Raw genomic sequence first — 21,333 nt, forward strand, 5'->3', positions numbered from 1 at the left:
ATGTAAGTTTAAGTGTTCAAAGACATCTGACTTACATGGGAAACCCCCAGGCCATGACTGTTGGAGCCCTAGCAGCCCTTGATGATGGATATTTGGGAGGTAGAGAATAGTTGGAGGACACTGGATCACTGGTATCCTTGGAAACTCCAGCCCAACCTGAAGCTTCTGTCACCTGGGAGAAAATTGTACTTCTATCTTTTGCAGTTTTATGTTTTTTGCTACCTGCGCATCAACCCAATTCTGTTCTTTTCCTAACTGGGGACGGACTTCAAGCAGACATCTGAATTACTGATAAAGGGAATTCTTGGCCCCTACAGTGGATCATCTGATCAGCTGTCCCTGCAATTTCATGAGGTTCTGTTTTGCACTTGGTCTTGTAATTGTCAGACTCTTCCTTCTGGTGTTTTAATTTATTTATTTTAGTACCACTTACCTTACCACGTTACCTCTCAATCCAAAACTCCCTGCTCCTAGGTTCAGCTCTCTCTCTATGCAGCTCAGTGCATATGGAACCATTAGGCTCTTTGTGCTATTACCTTGATGGGTGTTTTGGTTTCCTGGCTGCTAAAACAAATACCATGCAATGTGGTTGAATTTATGGACTCACGGCTTTGAGGTTAGGAGAAGTCCAAAATCAAGGTGCTGTCAAGGCAATGCTTTCTCCTAGAAGACTGCGGAATTCTGGGCTAGCTGCCAATAATATTTGGTCTTTGGCTATTCTGTCATATGGCAAACCTCTCCTGGCCTGTTTGGGCACCACTAACTTCTGGTTTCTTCCCATGGTTGTCTCTCTCTGGGTCTGAATTTCCTTTTGCTTATAAAGGATTTCAGTAATAAGCATAAAACCCATCCTGATTCAGTGGGCCATACTTTAACTGAAGTAACCTCATGAAAAGGTCCTAGTTATAATAGATTCACATGCACAGGAATGGGTTAAGTTTAAGAAAATGTTTTCCTGAGGTACATAGTTCCAAGTCACCGCAATGGGTAATCTGGCCATTTAGCCTGAGAATTTTCAATAGGTTCTTTTTTATAGGTTGGCATTGTCAAAACATACTTTGCAAATCACTTGCTTTTATAAAATATAGTGTTTTATTACTTGTAAATAAGAGCAGTAGCATTGTTTCATATATGAAGGTTACTTTATAAATTTCATAATATATATTCTCATATCATAAAGTTCATGCTGTTAAATGCCGTTATAACTTGCAGCCTTTTATTATAGCTAGTCATAGATGTGTGTGTCTATACAGTGGTGATTCTCAAAATGCTGAATGCCAAATACTGAAAGCTATGAGAACCTTACCAGAAAAAATGAAGCACAATAAGTTAAATAATTTTTCATGAGCTTTTAATGAATTTATAGATGCCTTGAAGATCAACTGTGAAAACATCTGCTCACATAGCTACTTACATTGTTTGCCACTTGAATATATAAATACTTGCTTTAAAAATCTTGTATCCAACTCAATTTACTCAGGGATTGAACTAGTGATTCAGTTAGTTGAGCACAGATGCATCTGGTTTCTTTGTGGTTGGTTGGTACTGATTGTGTCTTACAGGTTGGTAACTATTTTAAACATCACCCTTGCCTTTGTGCCATGAATATTATTATAGATCTGCTTAACAAGTGTCAGCATGAATTACAACAAATCCTGCATCCCTGCTCAATCATCTAATAAGACTCAGACAGCCATGATGTCGATATTGGTAAAAGACTACCATTCCCATTGTAAACAAGTTATTATCCAAAGCACTTTAAACAACTTTTTACTGAGAGAAGGGAAATACTTGGTGAATCCTATAATCACCTTGGCTTTCTACCTGGAGACACTTTTCAGATGGTGGTGCTAGAATGGGGAACCCAATGATTGCAAGAGCAATCAGGCCAAGTTGAGGAGAGAAAAATCAGATTTCAGGGAATTGGTGGCAGTCTTGTTTGGAGGGTAGAGTGACAGAGAAGCAGAGGCTGCATGGATGAAGAGCTCTCTAAATATGAAAGGTATTTCTTTGAGTCTTTATTGAATACCAAACTGTACAGGTATAGGCTGAGTCTCCATGGGCTGCGTCAAGAATGACTGGAGAAAACAACCACACAGGACCGACTGTAAACTGAACAGGCTGGGAGGAATTTATACTTGAGCAGATGCAGTAGAGGGACATCATTAAACACCCAGAATATTCTGTAGAGACCCCAGAAATGCACAACTTTGGAGTGAGTTAAATTAAGTCTTCTATAAAAAGATACCATATATGTGCTCTAACAAAGCTTAAATCAACCGCACACCAGAACACATCCCAGCACCTTTTAAAGGAAGACAAAATCCAGCACGGAATTACAATCACTGTGCTTGCACTGAGGCATGAAAATATGCCCCATTACCATAAAGAAGCTTAGCCGATATAAATAGAGCCAGAAATGATGCTGATGATGGAATTTGCAGGCAAAGCTCTAAAAAACTCTTATAAATAAATTCAAGTATTGAAAGAAAAACATGAACTAATAAGGAGACATACAGAAACTATAAAACAGAATCCAATGAGAATACTAGACTTGAAAAAACACAATTTCTGAAACATGTACTTTAAACCAGGAATTGGCAAACTTTTTCTGTGAAGAGGCAGGGAGTCTGTCACAAGTGCTCAGCCACACCACTGTAGCACAGCAGCAGCCACAGATGACATATAAACAAATAAGTGTCATTGTGTTCCCATGAAACTATATTTACCAAAACAGAAGGCTGGCTGGATTTGGCCTGAGGGCCAGACTTTGCTGACGCCTGCTCTAAATCATCCAAACATAAAACCCAGAATAATTTGTGGTAAAGGAGTTAGAGGAATAAAGCAAGGGGAGCATTCTGACTATAGAAAATTTTTTCTTTAGGCAATGTTACAAGATTATTTGTATAATAAACACCTTGTGTGGCTCCAATACCTGAACTGTTGCAGTCTGTGATTATTCCTTTAAGGACATTTGACCTAGATTTCTTCCCTAACTAGAAGGCAGGAGCTCATGGCATGAAAAATCAGATTAAAACAAAATCTCATAAACAAATATTTTGAACTGTTTAGATGAGCCAAAATCTTAGACAGGGAAGACTGTTTCCAAGGTGAATTGTGTAGAAATAAATGAAGATGACCCAAATGAGAAGAAGTGGAGGCTATTTCTTTACTTCCTTGCTATTATAAAGGAGTCAGCAACCACCATTCACCTTTGGCAGAGACACAAAGGCAGAAAAAGGACTTGGGGAGCTTTGTAAAGATAAGAGGAAAGGCTTCAGTACGCTCTGATTGGAGGTTGCTGGCATGGGGAAGCTAGAGTGGGCCACCTGGAAGTGGATCCTACTGTGGGATTGGGTTAGGGAGATATTTGAACTTTGCTGATTGGCCCTGAGTTCGAAGTCAAGTCAAGAATTATGGAAGGTAGCTGTCGTTGACCAAGTTCTGGAAGTTCTGGGCCAGTTGCTGCCTAGGTCAGAGGTTAGAGTTCCCTTGTCATCTAGGGTCTAGCCCTTGTCTGTTTTTCTATTCACTTTCAGTTTAAAGAATCTTCTAACATTTTTCTCCTGGGGTCATTTGCAGATCCTGAGCACTGGATGAAGACCGAGCTTGGCTTAGGCTGAAATACTTTACAAAAGAGCGGGCAATAGATATTTTAGCATCTAGGCACAGCTGGAGTAATGCACTGTAAACCTAAAGGACCTCAAGTGCAGGACTAGGTCTTCCTGGGAGACAACTGCTCTTTGAGCTATTCGGGGATAGTGTGAGGGGCTGAAGAATTAGGGTGAAAACTTTCAAGCAGAGTGGATTCTCTTATAGTACTGCAGTGCTTAGGAAACAGAATTGCTGGGAGAGAGGCCATCCTTATTATGCTCAGGATTGCCTCTGCCATAACATCTGTCTGCTTTTGAAGCTCTGTGGGATGGGCAACTGAAGAGCTGTGCAGGAAATCTCTGAACTCCTGCAGACTGTCAGAGCTGAAGAGGCAGAAAACTATGAGGTTCACAATCCAACTAAGAAATCCGTGCCTGTAAACAAAAGTGAAACAATAGGAAACTGAATCTCACTGAAGTTGCAAACCAGCCCTGACCTATCAAAATTTCTGAATGGGTTGAGAGAAACTGTCCCTTAGTTTAGTTGATTTACAGCAGAAACAAGGAAACTGATCTGATGTATATGCATATATATTTGAAGCTTCATTTATTTGTTTACAAAATTCCTGGAAAACATTATATTAGTCATAAACATACAAAGAAAAGAGTAGTTATGAGGTATAATCAAGAGAACAAAGAAACAATAGCAGCAGACCCACAAATGACACAGATGTTCAATTTATCTTATTTCATGGCATATGTAAATCATATATATTATGAATTAGGAATCAAATATTTTAGCATACATTTTTAAGACATTTTGAATTATAAAGAAACTATGATACTTAAATTAAAACTTAAATGGAAGAATAAATAAAGAAACCTAAAAATTAAAATTAAAATAGCTGATTGGCCTGTTACACAGTAAGACAACCTACACAGTGATAGAAATGAAAATTATAGTGTTGTCTTAAAAGCAGAAAAATAGACCATTGGAACCAGATAAGGACAGACTTGTGTATATGGAGGAATTTATAATAGAATGAATGTGACACCATATATTGATAATTCAATGAAGCATTGTTATAGATAATGGGGAAAAGTGAAATCTGTATCTTTACCTAACCCCACATAAAAGTGCTCCAAAGACATTAAAGAAAAATGTATCAAGATAAAATCATGAATTTAACAGAAGAAAATGAAGAAGTCTAGATTTGTAGCAAAAAGGGCAAGGGCAATGGCAGAAAAACACTTACCAGATAAAAATTTCAAAAGACAAACCGTAAAACAAAACAGCAACACAAAAGATAAATCAAACTAAGGATTTCTACTCACTGAAGCACACCAAGGGCAAAATTATCAGAAACAGGGGAGATTGGGAAAAGATGTTTGTTTTGTCCAAATCAAAAAGGGAACATATTTCAAATATATTTCAAATATAAAGGAATTTCTGCAAATCATCAGGGAAAATTCTGGAACTCCAATAGAACAATGATTAAAGGATATGAACCTGCAATTTTCAAAGAAAAACTCAGACATATAACAAGTGATTCTGGGAAGATGGCGGAATAAGGTAGGCAGAGTGCACTTCTCCACCGTGGAACAACTAAGGAACAGGCAGTAAATGACTGGGGCAGCAGCTCTGGGGTTTGAGTGACCAGAGAAGGACCTCTGCATTGTATAGGTTAGACCTGGATGAGAGAGTGGAGAAACCACAAATGGGAAGTTGGGGTGAGTGTGGTCAATCGAAGACTGTCCTGGGCCGGTCAGTCGCGACCACTGTGGGTCACCACTGCACACCAGCTGGATCAGGCAGCCCATGAGCAGCAACTGCTACTTTGGCTGCTGGCTGGGGAACTCAACCCTGGGAGCCCAGGAGCTAGCAGACTCATTTTATCCACACCCAGAGACCTTGCTGTGGTGCCCAGTGCCTACCCCCATCCCTGAGGCAGGCCACTGTGTGTGCCTGGATTGGGGGGAGACTGGGAGGGGTGGGAAATGCACAGCAGTGTTACCTGATAATTGGCTGATGAGAGAGACCGTGGTTCCTGCTGCCTTAATGCTTTTATACACAGGGGCTCAGGGCACTCACTGCCTACAGGAGCAGAGAGGTGGGGGCCAGGCAGCTACATTGCAGCACCAGGTGCCCTCCCCCATCCCTGAGGCAGCCTTGTTGGCCAGCAAAAGGCAGGGCACTCCTGGAACAGCTGCCAGCTGGTGAAGTCAAACCTCCCAGGCCCACACCCTGACGTCCTTCCACACAGGAATCTGGGAGTCACCAAACCCATCACACCTACAAGCCTGAGTCTTCACCACAGTGCACACGGCCCACCCCCCAGCCCTGGAGTTGTTGGCTTCCAGAATGTCTGGGGCCTGTGACCTTGGCTGGATTTTCATCTCGTCTGGACCCTGCCCATTGGGCTGTCAGGTCTGGGAGAGGCGGGGCTGTGGAGAAGAGGCGATCTAAGAATGCCATCTGCTGGGAAGACACGGAAAGTGCAGATTGGCAAGCTGCTTCTCTACCAAGCCTCCAACAGACTTCTGAAAAGGGCTGCACCCCCTGAGGTAGGAGCTGGCCTTGGTTTCACTGGGAATTACTGACAAACCAAATGCCAAATGAGACCTTCAATGCAAGCCCAAGCAAAAGCAAAATATTGGATAAGTGAGGTAAACAACTTTCAAAATAACATTAACAGGATAATCAAATACCAAGAAACCAGCAAAAAATCACAAATCATATGAAGAAGAAAGAAGATATGACCAAATCAAATAATCAAATTAAAAAGCTGGAGAAGACACAGAATTTGAAACAACTAATCAAAGATGCTCAAACAAGTCTCCTAAATAACTTCAATGAGATGGCTAAAGAGATAAAGGATATAAAGAAGACATTATAAGAGCATAAAGAAGAATTTGAAAGAATAAATGGAAAAATAGCATATCTTATGGAAATGAAAGATACTATAGGTCAAATTAAAAATATACTAGAGGCACACAATAGCAGATTTTAAGAGGCAAAGAAAGAAATTAGAGGACAGAGCAACTGAATTTGAATGCACAAAAGAACAAATGGTGAAAAAAAAAAGGAAAAATTTGAACTGGCTCTCAGGGAAATGATGGACAACACAAAGTACATGAATATAAGAATGATTGGTGTCCCAGAAGAAGAGGAGATGAGTAAAGGCCTAGGAAGATTACTTGTGGAGATAATTGGGAAAAATGTCCCAATCCTTATAAAGGACATAAATATGCAAATCAAAGAATACCAACAAACTCCAAATAGAATAAATCCAAACAGATCCACTCCAAGAAACATGCTAATCAGACTGTCAAATGCTGAAAAGGAGAGTCCTGAGAGCAGCAAGAGAAAAATGATTCGCCACATACAAGGGAAGCCACATGAGACTAAGCACTCACTTGTCAGGCACCAAGGAGGCAAGAAGGCAGTGGTGTGATATATTTAAGATCCTGAAGGGGAAAAATCACAAACCAAGAATTCTTTATCTGGCAAAGCTGTCCTCCAAAAGGGAGGGAGAGTTTAAAATTTTCACAGATAAACAAATGCTGAGAGAATTTCTTAGTAAGAGACATGGTTTGTAAGAAATAGTAAAGGAGTTCTGTGAGCCGAAAAAAAGACAGGAGAGATAGGTTTGGAAGAGAGTGTAGAAATTATGAATATCAGTGAGGATAACTAAAAAGAATGTTTTGGTTAGCTAAAGCTGCCAAAATGCAATGTATCAGAAATGGATTTGCTTTTGCAATGGGAGTTTATTAGTTCACAGTTTATGGTTCCAAGGCCCTGAAAATGTCCCAATTAAGGCATAAATAGACTGATTGATACCATCTCTGAAGAAAGGTCGATGGCATCTGTGGTTCCTCTGTCACATGGGAAGGCACATGGCCAAAGTCTGCTGGTACTCTTCCAGATTCAGCTTCTGGTTTCCATGGCTTCTTCCAAAATGTTTCTGGGCTTCTGCCTCACCTCCTGTGGGCCCTTGCTTGTTTCTCCTGGGGGAGCAACTCTGAATTACATATCAGCTTCTCTCAGATCTCTGCTTGTTTCTTCCAGGGCATTTCTGTCCAACAATCTCTCTTAACCTCTCTTTAAGCATCTGGGGGTCCTCTCTTAGCTTTTCTGGGGCAAAGTCTGAGCTTCATCTCTTAGTTTAGCTTCTCCAAATGACCTTCTGTCTGCATCTCAAGTGTCTGGGTCTCTATTGGCTCTAAGCTCTCTCTGTCTCCCTGAGCTTTCCTAAGGATACCAATATACTAATTAAGACACATCTTGAATGACCAGTGTTACATCGCCATGGTAACAACCTAATCAAAAGATCCCACCCACAATGTCTGCATCCAGAAGATTGGATTAAAAGAGCATGACTTTTCTGGGATACATAACAGTTTCAAGCTGGCACAGATAAAAAGAGAAAAATGCTAGATCTGACAAATAATAGCCAAGGGATAAAATGGTTGCGGTAAGGACAGCTTTTACAGTAATAACATTGAATGTTAATGGATTAAATTCCCCAGTAAAAAGGCAAAGATTGACAGAATGGATTTAAAAATAGATCTATCTATATGATGTTTATAGGAGACTAATTTTAGACCCAAGGATACAATTAGGTTGAAAGTAAATGGATGGAAAAAGATATTCCATGCAAGCAATGACCAAAAACAGCTGGGCTAGCTATACTAATATCAAATAAAATCGGCTTTAAATGCAAAGACGTTATAAGAGACAGGGAAGGACACTGTATATTAATAAAAGGGGCAATTCATCAAGAAGAAATAATTATAAATGTTTATGCACCCAATCAAGGTGCTCTAAAGTACATTAGGCAAATGCTGGCAAAACTGAAGGGAGAAGTAGACAATTCTACAATAATAGGGGGAGACTTCAACACACTATTCTCTTCAGTAGATAGAATAACTAGACAGAAGATCAATAAGGAAATAGAGAACCTAAATAATATGATATATGAATTAGACCTAACAGACATAGATAGACTTTTGCACCCCCAAATAGCAGGATATATATTCTTCTCAAGTGCTCATGGTACATTCTCCAGGAATAAATCATATGCTGGGAGACAAAACAGGTTTTAATGATTTAAAAAAGATTGAAATTTTTCAAAGCAATTGTTTTGATCATAATGAAATGAAGCTGGAAGTCAATAAACACTTAAGAAACAGAACTTTCACTTTCACAACTATATGGAGGTTAAACCACACACTCTTAAACAATCAGTGTGTCAAAGAAGAAATTGCAAGATGTCAGTAAATATTTGGAGATGAATGAAAACAAGGATACAACATATCAGACTTATGGGATGCAATGATGAAGTGATGAGAGTGAAATTTATATCTCTAAATGCCTGCATTAAAAAGGAAGAAAGTGCTGAAAACCAAAGATCCAACTGAATAACTGGAGAATTAGCTGGAAACTAGCAGTCTCTTCCTCATTTGTCAAGGATGATGGCAGATATGTGTAGAATGGATAACCAAGGCCCTGCAAAAACACTAAAGGTCAAACAAGAGATTCTTTCTTTTTAGAGACACCAGAGAATTCACCAAGGTCATTAGAGATTTCTCCTTGACAAGTGAGAGAGGTAACTGATGAAGAGGACAAGAGTTGTATTATTTCCTTTTGCCATTGTGAAACCTTTTGCCATTGTGAAAAAAACAAAATTTTGAGCTTCTCCACTGAAACTATGGATGTGATTAGAACTATTTGGTTCCTGTCCTCTGATAGTAAGATAAGAATAGTTAGGCCTGCATATTAGTTATCAAGGTGCTGGAAGGGCATGAATTAACATCAAGTGCTTAGTTCATCTCAATTTAATATAGTTTCTGATGTGTTAAATGAGATCCCCATCAAGCAAGGGTAACACAAAGTATTATAGACAATATTTATTAAGTCTACCAAGTGCTGTGCTAATTATCTGTTATCTATTACTTTAACTCTTCATGGTAAATGTTATACCTCCTTTTTACCAAGAAGCTATTGAGGCCTACAGAAATTATTTAAGTGACAATACATTTATTAAGAGGGAAATGTGGGATTCATATCCACATCTGTCTGACATTATTTCATGATGAACTCTAATTCTATATGTAAGTAGGCAATTGAAAGCCAATCTTTCAAAATTAGACAACTGAAGCTAAATGAAGCTTCCTGAGAGACACATGTCATAGTTGCACTCTGTTCATGACATATTAAAACAAAAGGCAATCAAGTAAAGTGGGAATGTGTCTCCTGGAGAAAGCCTTAGGGGAGAATAACCTGTCCTCAGTAATTTAGTGGTCTATATTATTGACTATATATAGTCAATTCTTTACTATATATAGACTCAAGAATGATAGTAAGAAAACAGGGCCCATGAGTATGTTTTTGCAAGGAAGTGAATTTTTGGCTGACTTTAATTCTGAGCTACCGCTGATAAAATAGATAACTTCCTAAGAGTGAGTTTCTAATGTCAATGGCACTAATTAAGCAGCATTAGTTAGGGTTTCTTTATGACATATTAAATGAGTGGTTAGTCTATATGCAGCTGAATGTCCTTTTCAAACCTGAAGATCTATGACCTGCTCTAAAGAGACTAGAATCTTTAGAGAAGAGAGTCCTGATGTGGCCAGTGAAGATTACAAGGAGGCAGTGATCTTAGTTTGGCTAATAAAGGACAAATGATATTTTAATTATGCAGAGGAAAAAAGTGAGAGCAGTTAAGGAGAGGGTAACTATGAGAGCTCATGCCAGAGGTTTGTTTAGGAAGCAGTATGTTAAGGAAGGACCAGGAGACCAGCTAAGAGCTGGAGAAGATGGGTGGGAATATGGTGAAATAAGCCTGGAATGAGGAAGATGCTATGGGGCATGCAGGCTACTACAAGGAATTCAGACTTCAAGGATCTTGGGGCAGAGATGAAGGATTGCTAGAATGCAATTAGGGTACAGGGTCAGTCTAGAATCACCTGGAAGCTCAGTTGAGGAATAGCGACTATTGGTAATCTCTGTAAAAAAAGATTAGGTTCTGGAAGAGAATACCAGAAAATATAAACATGGGCAGTATTCAAGTATTCAAGTATTATGGAAGGGCATAAAGGACAGGAATCATTGATAAGAGAGAAAACAGAGAGGGAGAGTGAGAGAAAAAGATTATCAACAAAGGTGGCTATGTGTTTTAAATCTGTGGACCAAGGAAAATGATGAATTTTTTTTTTCAGAGAATCAATTGATTCTCTGAAGGGCCAGGTCGTGAATTGTTGGGTTTATAGGCTACAGGATCTTGGGGTCTCTGACAATGACTCAGCTCTACTATTGCAAACAATAGAAAAGATATCTTGTTTTCCAGCTTTTAATTTTCACAGGACCACCTGATACTTTAATTGGGTTGTACAAATCCCTCTTTGATGTCTAGGCACTGTGAGTTGATGGTGCTGATTGTTATTAACTGTAATATTCTGGGGAAGTCATGGACACACTCTGAGGCCATCTCCCAGCCCTTCCCCACCTCTGTTCTTTTCTCCTCTTGCTTGTGTGCAGATTTTTCAATATTTTCCACTCTGCAGCCTGAGGGGACATTAGGTCTAATGGATTGGCCTGACCATAGCTTCAACCCCAAACTCAGGAACAAGCAGTTTATCAGTGGCAGGGCCCCCTTGCCCCGGGGTGGATCAATACCCAGTTCTTGGGAGTGACCATCAACTGAACTGATCCCAGCAGTTGGCCTCCCAGGGGGATGGGTTGCAATGGGATCTCTTCCCTTTTCGATCCTTTGTACTGTGTAGGCAATAAAGCAGTTATTTGCTAAAAGTTTCTTTTGTGACTGAGCCTGTGTTCCCACAAGATACTGTGTAAGCTACTCATTCTACAAATGTCCATTTGGTATTATTCCCAAATGTCCAAATATTCTTCATCCTGAAATGAAAGTTAATTTCTTCCTTCCCTTTGGGAAAATGATAAAATATTTTTAGGAATATCCAGGTATGAATGCAGAGAGAAAGAAGTCATTTGCTTCTGAGAATTTTTCCAAATAGGAATCTAATAAATGCCACAGTAGAAAATAACAAACTGTACTAGTCAGAGAGAATATATCTCTCTGCACCAAATAAATATTTCTAACTTTTCAGTAATAGTTTGGCCTTTTAACACTTCTTTCATGGTTTGGTGTCATCTCATTGCAGGTGATGGCTTTTAAGCATGTACTCCTGATTTAATCTGGATCATTTTGGAAGCACAACATGGGCATGGTGAAGGATTCAATTAGGAATGGAAGTTCACTGTTTTTCACATTTCCTATCGAAATGTAAACCCAAATTCTTATCTGTCTCCAGGTCCATATTGTAAGAGCACCTTTGTTCATTTAACATTGTGACAACAATATTATGCAAAGCCAATCATGGCATGCGGTTACTGTGGGCTGGGTTTACTATTCTGCTACTGATACTCTTTTAATTTTTATTTTTTTAAATTCAGTTTTATTGAGATATATTCACATAAACTACAGTCATCCACACTGTACAATCTATTGTTCACAGTACCATCATATAGTTGTATATTCATCACCAAAATCAACTTTTGAATATTTTCATTACTCCAAGAAAAAAATAAAAACAAGAATAAAAGTACAAGTAAAGAAAAACTCCAAAACATCCCATCTCCCCCGTTACTCCTATTATTCATTTATTTTTTTTCCCATTTTTCTACTTATCTGTCCATACCCTGGATAAAGGGAGTGTGAGCCACAAGGTTTTCACAAACACACAATCACAACATATAAGCTATATAGTTATATGATCATCTTCAAAAATCAAGGATACTGGGTTGCAGTTTCAGGTATATCCTTCTAGCTATCCTAATACACTAAAAACCAAAAAGGAATATCTAGATAACACATAAGAATAACCTCCAGAATGACCTCTCGACTCTACTTGAAATCTCTCAGCCACTGAAACTTTATTTTGTTTCATTTCTCTTCTCCCCTTTTGGTCAAGAAGACTTTCTCAAACTCATGATTCTGTGTCCAGGCTCATCCCTGGGAGTTGTGTCCCACATTGCCAGGGAGATTTACACCCCTGGGAGTCATGTCCCATTCATGGGGGAGGGGAGTGAGTTTACCTGTAGAGTTGGCTTAGAGAGGCCACATCTGAGCAACAAAAGAGGATCTCAGGGGTGACTCTTAGGCACAACTGTTAGTAGGCTTAGCCTCTCCTTTGCAGTAATAAGCTTCATATGGGCAAGTCCCAAGATCAGGGGCTTGACCTTCTAAATTGGTAGTCCCCAATGCTTCTGAGGTGGGGAAGATTAATATGTCTGAATTTTCCACCAGTCCTTCAGGGTGGCTTTGCAAATACATTTTTATTCTCTGCCCAAATTACCTTAGGATGTATTGGGGTTTCACACTAACTGGTACAAAGCAAAAAGATCTCACTCCCGATTCAAAGTTCCATATAATTATGGTGTTTGAGTAAACTGATGGTACAAGTTAAATCTTCTGGTGTGCTGTAGGAAATAGAGATTTTGCACCAAATAAACATATCTCCCTTTGGACTCACACAGAATATGCAGTTTTAAAATGCAGTCAATAGGAGAACCTAGATGGCAGCTAGGAGAGACAGGGCAAAAAAAAAAAAAAACCTCTATGAAAAATACTAGATAAAAACCAGAAAGTGACCCAGAGCACCAGTTCCAGTGATGCACCAGCAGAACAAGGTTTGCTAAATCCACAGAGACCATGCACTTGGTGAAACTGGGAATCTGCATTCTGAAATGAGTGAGTAAGCCTGCTGAATATCCAGCAGCCATGCTGCAGTGTGGGGAAACTGTGGGTTGGCATTTGGAGTCAGACTAGTTCTTTCTTAAAAAATCCAAAAGCAGCTGTGGATACAGCAGCGAGAACTGCACAGTGAAGTGTGGCAAGAATGGGCTGTGTGAATGCCTCAGTATCTGGCATGGAAGATAGCCTTTCATGCACCTGCTGCTAATTATCTCAGAGTGAGGAAGGCAGAGGTGAGCCAAAAGGGGAAAATAACCATGCTCCTTGCAGCTATCTTCCCAGTGGGCTGGGAATGCTCCTGCCTGGTGCCAGCACCACAGCCCAGAGCCGTGCCAAAAAACCCAGTGTGACAGGAACTGTTTCCAGCAACATGCACACATGCCACAATATGGGGCATGGACAATAGCCTTTGGCGCACCCGCAGCTAACAGTCCTGGAGCTGGGAAGGTAGAGCTGTGTGAAAGGGGGAAGTTAACACACTCCATACAGCCATCCTTACAGCAGGCTGGGAATGCCTCTACACAGCCTGCCAGCCCAGAACTTCCCTTGAGGGGAAGCACAACCTTCCCTCAGCAGAGGCCCTAGAAGGGCACAGCTTGGAAGAGGGACCCACTCGGAAATCTGAGGGACCATACGCCAATACCAAAGACTTGTGGGTCAGCAGCAGAGACAAACTGTGGTGAGACTGAAATGAAGGTTTAGACTCTTGCAACAGCCTTAAATCTCCATGAACACCTGGGAGGTTTGATTATTAAAGCTGACCTCCCTCCTAACCACGCAGACACACATTCCACATTCAGGGCAGACAGCACAATCAACACACCCAAACTTGGTGCACCACAAGGATCAAACCCCCACACACCACAAAGACAAAGTTGGGGAGAACTGGCTTGGGGGGAATAGGTGACTCACAGATGCCATCTGCTGGTTAGAGAAAGTGTATGCTACCAAACTGTAGATCTGACAAATTAAAGATTAGCCTTTGAATAATCCTACATATCCTAAAAGAACCATACCAAGTAAAGCAAATGCAAAGAGGCCAAAAACAACAGAAAATTTTAAAGCATATGAAAACACCAGATGATATGGATAACCCAAACCCAAACACCCAAATCAAAAGATCAAAGGAGACACAGTACTTGGAGCAATTAATCAAAGAACTACAGAGAAACAATGAGAGCATGGCACAGGATATAAAGGACATGAAGAAGAGCATGGCACAGGATATAAAGGACATGAAGAAGACCCTTAAGAGTATAAAGAAGAAATTGCAAGAGTAAATAAAAAAATAGACAACCTTATGGAAATAAAAGAAACTGTCAACCAAATTAAAAAGATTCCAGATACTCATAGTACAAAACTAGAGGAAGCTGAAGAATTATCAGTGACCTTGAAGACCACAGAATGTAAAATGAAAGAACAAAAGAAAGAATGGGGAAAAAATTGAAAAAATTGAAATGGACTTCAGGGATATGATAGATAAAATAAAACATCCAAATGTAAGACTTATTGGTGTCAATAATTGTAATAGTCCCTAGATTGTAAGCTCTCACAGCAGTTAACTCTATCCCTGAATTGTAAGGCCTATCTCTAAACTTTGAGATGCTGATCCCCTAGCGTATGTTGTCACAAACATTGGGACTGGCGGTTTGATGTGCTGAGCCCTCGAGCATGGGACTTGCCCTTATGAAGCTCATTACCACAAAGGAGAGTCTAAACTTGTATGTAATGGTGCCTAAGAGTCTTCCCCTGAGTACCTCTTTGTTGCTCAGATGTGGCCCTCTCTCTCTCTAACTGAGCCATCTCGACAGGTGAACTCGCTGCCCTCCCCCCTACATGGGACCCAACTCCCAGGGGTGTAAATCTCCCTGGCAACACAGAGTATGACTCCCGGGGATGAATGTGGACCCAGCATCGTGGGACTGAGAGTATCTTCTTGACCAAAAGGGGGATGCAAAATGAGACGAAATAGTTTCAGTGGCTGAGAGATTGCAAATGGAGTCGAGAGGTCACTCTGGTGGACATTCTTATGCACTATATAGATAACACTTCTTAGGCTTTAATGTATTGGAAGAGCTAGAAGTAAATACCTGAAACTACCAAACTCCAACCCAGCAGTCTGGACTCCTGAAGACAATTATATAATAATGTAGATTACAAAGGGTGACAGTGTGATTGTGAAGACCTTGTGGATCACAGCCCCTTTATCTAGTGTATGGATGAGTGGAGGAATGGGGATAAAAACTAAAGGACAAATGAGGTGGGATGGGGGGATGATTTGGGTGTTCTTTTTTCACTTTTAATTTTTATTCTTGTTCTGGTTCTTTCTGATGTAAGGAAAATGTTCAGAGATAGATTGTGGTGATGAACGCATAACTATGTTATCATACTGTGGACAGTGGATTGTATATCATGGATGATTGTATGGTGTGTGAATGTATTTCAATAAAACTGAATTTAATAAAAAAAAAAAGATAAAAAAAAAAGACTCATTGGTGTCCCAGAAGGGGAAGAGAAGAGTAAAGGTCTAGAAAGAGTATTCAAAGAAATTGTTGGAGAAGACTTCCCAAACCTTCTACACAATATAAATACGCAAAGCATGAATGCCTATCAAACTCCAAATAGAATAAATCCAAATAAACCCATTCCAAGACATATTCTGATCAGACTGTCAAATACTGAAGAGAAGGAGCAAGTTCTGAAAGCAGCAAGAGAAAAGCAATTTACCACATACAAAGGAAACAACATAAGACAAAGTAGTGACTACTCAGCAACCATCATGGAGGCAAGAAGGCAGTGGCATGACATATTTAACATTCTGAGTGAGAAAAATTTCTAACCAAGAATACTTTATCCAGCAAAACTCTCCTTCAAATTTGAGGGAGAGCTTAAATTTTTCACAGACAAATACTGAGAGATTTTGCTAATGAAAGACCCACCATACTTCAGATACTAAGGGGAGCCCTACCAACAGAGAAACAAAGAAAGGAGAGAGAGATATGGAGAAAGGTTCAGTACTAAAGAGATTCAATATTGGGTCATTAAAGGACAATGAGAGACAAAGGGGAAAAATATATCTGATAAAGATAAACCAAAGGATAGGATGGCTGATTTAAGAAATGCCTTCACAGTAATAACATTGAATGTAAATGGATTAAACTCCCCAATTAAAAGATATAGATTGGTAGAATGGATCAAAAAATATGAGCCATCAATATGTTGCATACAAGAGACTCATCTTAGACACAGGGACACAAAGAATTTGAAAATGAAAGGATGGGGAGAAATATTTCACACAAGCTACAGCCAAAAGAAAGCAGGAGTAGCAATATTAATCTCAGATAAAATAGACTTTTAATGCAAGGATGTTATGAGAGACAAAGAAGGCCACTACATACTAATAAAAGGGGCAATTCAACAAGAAGAAATATCAATCATAAATGTTTATGCACCCAATCATGGTGCACGAAAATACCTGAGACAAACACTGGCAAAACTAAAGGAAGCAATGGATGTTTCCACAATAATTGTGGGAGACTTCAACACATCATTGTCTCCTACAGATAGATCAACCAGACAGAAGACCAATAAGGAAATTGAAAACCTAAACAATCTGATAAATGAATTTGATTTAACAGACATATATAGAACATTACATCCCAAATCACCAGGAGACACATTCTTCTCTAGTGATCACAGAACTTTCTCCAGAATGGACCATATGCTGGGACATAAAACAAGCCTCAATAAATTAAAAAAAAAATGAAATTATTCAAAGCACATCCTCTGACCACAATGGAATACAATTAGAAGTCAGTAACCATCAGAGACTTAGAAAATTCACAAGCACCTGGAGGTTAAACAACACACTCCTAAATAATTTAGAATGTAGAATAGTTTATAATGTAGAATGTAGGGGAATTAGTGATAGAGAGCAATTAATGAAGGGGGAACAATAACCCAATAAGGACAGATAAGCTATCGTGGGTAAATTTAATGTTCAGGGAATGCCCAGGAATGATTATGCTTTGTTAATTTCTGATGGGTATGATAGGAACAAGTTCACAGAAATGTTGCTATATTAGGTTATTTTCTTGGGGTAGAGTAGGAACATGTCGAATTAAAGTAGTTATTTCAGGTTAGTTGTCTTTTTCTTACTCCTTGTTATGGTTTGTTTGAATGTTTTTTTTCAATTGTATATCTTTAAAAAAATTTTTTTATATAGTTAATTAAAAAAAGGGGGAGTTAATTGGAAAAAAGGGAAAGAACAGTGAGGGAAGTGTGCAGAGCTCCCTTGAGGGGCTGGTGGAGAGTGCAGGGGTGTTGGGCTTCCCCACATACCTCGATGGTTGCTGATGTGCTCACAGACATAGGGGACTAGTGGTTTGATGGGCTGAGCCCTCTACCACAGGACTTGCCCTTGGCAAGACTGTTGCTGCAAAGGAGAGGCTAGGCCTCCCTAAAATTGTGCCTAAGAGACTCCTCTCAAATGCCTCCTTGTTGATCAGATATGGCCCTCTCTCTAGCTAAGCCAACTTGGCAGGTGAAATCACTGCCCTCCCCGCTACGTGGGATCAGTCACCCAGGGAAGTGAATCCCCCTGCCAATGTGGAATATGACTCCCAGGGAGGAATCTAGACCCGGCATCATGGGATGGAGAACATCTTGACCACAAGGGGGATGTGAAAGGAAATGAGATAAGCTTCAATAGCAGAGAGATTCCAAAAGGAGCTGAGAGGTCCCTCTGGTGGGCACTCTTACACACAATATAGACAACCCTCTTTACATTCTAATGACTTGGAATAGCTAGCAGTAAATACCTGAAACTATCAAACTACAACCTAGAACCCATGAATCTTGTAGACGATTGTATAAAAATGTAGCTTATGAGGGGTGACAATGTGATTGGGAAAGCCATATGGACCACCCTCCTCTTTGTCCAGTTTATGGATGGATGAGTAGAAAAATGGGGGAAGAAAAACACACACACACACAGTGTTCTTTTTTATTTCAATTGTTCTTTTTCACTTTAATTTTTATTCTTATTATTTTTTTGTGTGTGGTAATGAAAATGTCAAAAATTAATTTTGGTGATAATGTACAACTATATAATGGTACTATAAACAATTGAATGTATGCTTTGTTTTGTATGACTGTGTGGTATGTGAATATATCTCAATAAAAATGAATTTAAAAAAAAGCAGTCAATATCATCCTTTACCCTTCAGTCTGACTTGCCTTAGTACTAACCAAATCGGCTTCATTCATATCTCTAATTGAACTCTGGACTCTTTCTCAGCTTTTTAAACAGCTGCTGTATGGGATAATACTGACTTTCATAGTGGCCAAACTCTAAGTCTCGGTATCAGTTATCACACAGATACTCAAAGTTCTAGGGACAGACCAGGGTAAACACAAAGAGCTCAGCATCTCAGAATTTAGAGATAACCATTACAATTCAGGAACAGATGTGACTACTGTAAGAGTTTACAACCTAGGGACCTTACAATAAGCCTTCCCCTGATAGCCTGTGCTCTAAGATTCAATTCTCAGAGTTTGCATTTTATACGTAGTCCATATTAGTGAGGCATCATAGTTTGTCTTTTTGTTTCTGGCTTATCTCACTCAAAATGTCGTCCTCAAGGTCCATTCACATAGTTGCCTGCCTCGCAACTTCATTCCTTCTTTCAGTTGCTCAATATTCTATGGTATGCCTACACCACAGCTCACCATTCTGTTCATCAGTTGATGTACCCTCAAGCCAGCTCCATTCATTGCAAATCATTACCACTGCTGCCATAAACACCAGGGTGCAAATATCCATTCACATCCCCAATCTCAGTTCTTTCAAGTATAAACCCAATAGTGATGTTGCAGGATCTTACGGCAACCCATACTTAGCTTCTTGTGGAACTACTGCACTGCCCTCCAGAGGGGCTGTACCATTCTACTTCCCCACCAACAGTGAATAGGTACATCACTCTCTCCACATTTTCTCCAGCACTTCTATCCCTCTGTTTACCCCCACCCCCTGCAATTTTATAGAGATATAGTCACATACCATACAATCATCCATGGCGTACAATCAATTGTTCACCATATCATCATATAGTTGTACATTTATCACCACAATCAGCACTTGAATACATTCATTACTCCAAAAAATTTTAAAATAATAATAATAAAAAGGATAAAAGAAAAAGTAAGATAAAATAAAATAAAATAAAATAAAAGTCAGACAACACAACCACCAAGAAGAATCCAATACCTCACCCTTATATCCCACTATTATAGATATATAGCTTTGGTATATTGTCTTTGTTACAATTCATGGAAGAATATTACAGTGTTACTGTTAACTGTATACTCTAGTTTTCCATGATTATATTTTCCCCAATACCATCCCATTCTCAACACCTTGTAAAGTTAACATTCATTTATTCTCCCAAATGTAAAAACATTTTTATATTTGTACATTTAATCACCATCATTGACCACTCTAGATGTTCTAGTTTGCTAATGCTGTGGAATGCAAAACACCAGAGATGGATTGGCTTTTATAAAAAGGGGGCTTATTTGGTTACACAGTTACAGTCTTAAGGCCATAAAGTGTTCAAGGTAACACATCAGCAATTGGGTACCTTCACTGGAGGATGGCCAATGGCGTCCGGAAAACCTTGTTAGCTGGGAAGGCACGTGGCTGGCATCTGCTCCAAAATTCTGGCTTCAAAATGGCTTTCTCCCAGGACATTCCTCTCTAGCAAGCTTGCTCCTCTTCAAAATGTCACTCACAGCTGCACTGAGTTCCTTCTCTTTGAGTCAGCTCATTTATATGGCTCCACTGATCAACGCCCACCCTGAATGGGTGGGGCCATGCCTCCATGAGAATATCTCATCAGAGTCATCACCCACAGCTAGGTGGGGCACATTCCAAGCAAATCTAATCAGCACCAAAATGTCTGCCCCACAAGACTACATCAAAGATAATGGTGTTTGGGGGACACATTACATTCAAACTGGCACACTAGATTTCACTAAGTTATACTACTCCAGTCTTTATCTTCTGTATTTCCTTCTGGTGTCATACATGTCTCTAGCCTCCCTCTTTCAACTTTACTCACAGTAATCTTTGTTTAGTATGCTTACAGTCTTGTGCTACTATCACAGAGTGTTGTGCTACCCATTTCTGGATCTATACAATCAATCCTGTTGAACATTCGATACTCCTTCAGCATCAAATGCCCAATCTCTACCCTCTTTCTATCTCCTGACAATCTGTATTCTCAGCTTTAGCTCTCAAAGTTTGCTCATTAATGTTAGTTCATAATCAGTGAGACCATACAGTATTTGTTCTTTTGTTCTTGGCTAATTTCACTCAATATAACATCCTCAAGGTTCATCCACATTGTTATATGCTCTGTGACTTTATTCTGTCTTACAGCTGTGTAATACTCCATTTCATATATATATATATATGCCATTCTAGTAGGTGTGAAAGGATATCTCATTGTGGTTTTGATTTGCAGTTCCCTAATAGCCAACTGAAGTTGCACATCTCTTCAAATATATATATGATGGAGTATTATACAGCTCTAAGTGTTTTGCAGAAGGTTTTTCTGGATTTTCTGCACATGGGATCATATCATCTGCAAACAATGAAAGTATTACTTCTTCCTCTCCTATGTGGATAATTTTATTTCTATTTGTTGTCTAATTGCTCTGGCTAGAACTTTTAGCACAGTGTTGAATAATAGTCATGACAGTGGGCATCCTTGTCTTGATCTTGGAGGGAAAGTTTTCTGTCTTTCCCCATTGAGCATGTTCGCTGTGAGTTTTTCATATATTGCCTTTATAATATTGAGATAGGTCCCTTCTATTCCTATCCTTTTAAGTGTTTTCATCAAGAAGGGGTATAGAATTTTGCCAAATGCCTTTTATGCATTGAGATGATCATGTGGTTTTTCTCC

This window comes from Choloepus didactylus, chromosome 7 (assembly GCF_015220235.1).
Source record: "Choloepus didactylus isolate mChoDid1 chromosome 7, mChoDid1.pri, whole genome shotgun sequence".
Classification (NCBI taxonomy): domain Eukaryota; kingdom Metazoa; phylum Chordata; class Mammalia; order Pilosa; family Megalonychidae; genus Choloepus; species Choloepus didactylus.